Raw genomic sequence first — 1,005 nt, forward strand, 5'->3', positions numbered from 1 at the left:
CATCCAAAACAGTCGCACAGGACACAGTGTACTGTACACAGTGTCCTGTGCGACTGTTTTGGATGCTGTTTGCTCGCGTGTTATCTTTTTCAAATCACATTTCTATACACTGATGAAGGTCTAAACCATTGACCGAAACGTCTGTTGAATTTAATAAAGACTATTTGTGATACACGACCAACTTGTATTTTACTGCTCGGATCGGCCTTTCAACTCAATCTCTTGACAATTTCACGAGCGAATCAACGAATAATCATTATACTCTTAAGGTACCTGAAGGTATGTATCTGACACTTTTATTTCATAGGTCCCACTGTCATTTCAATTCACTTAAATGTACACATCCATTATAAGTGATTTATCATGTAGTTTTGTCAATTTATTGCATACTTTGTCTTTATAACCTTAAATTTTCTCCAATTTTATAATTCCCTAATATGAGACACGCAGCCGCTCTTAATATGAGGTATCACATATTAGGAACTACTAGGAACTCAAGTTCTTTATTGTGTTAAGTTCTTTGACACAAGTTCTTTGAGAAATGTAACGTTTGTTTTAAATGGACTCATGTACATTGTGGTTAAGTAAAATCTGAGAAGTTTTTCTGCGCCGTTTGTTATAATCTTTAAATAAGTGTTTCACAGTTTATAACTTGTTTTTTGTTATAAAACTTATAAACTTTAATTTAGTTTTGTCGTAAAGAAAGAAATTTAATTTTGAAGTTTTTAGTTTTTTTATTTTTTGTTTTCATTTTATAATATCTAACCATATAACTTTAATATGATACTGTTGCGAGATGCGGCGCGTGTCGTCCACGGAGTATAAGAAGATGTTCGTCGAACGATCGATCGCTTGGATGCTTTTGTTCGGGTAGCAACGGGGTTGTTTACGGCGAGGTTCAAAGAAGAGTGAGCCGCCGGATTCGGAATCGTCGACAGGCTGGATCATCGGCTCGAGATTTCTTTACGTTTTCCGTGACCTTTTGTAACGCGTTCTCTAATAAAA

Source organism: Pseudomyrmex gracilis, unplaced genomic scaffold (assembly GCF_002006095.1).
Source record: "Pseudomyrmex gracilis isolate BER0280 unplaced genomic scaffold, ASM200609v1 scaffold_300, whole genome shotgun sequence".
Lineage (NCBI taxonomy): Eukaryota > Metazoa > Arthropoda > Insecta > Hymenoptera > Formicidae > Pseudomyrmex > Pseudomyrmex gracilis.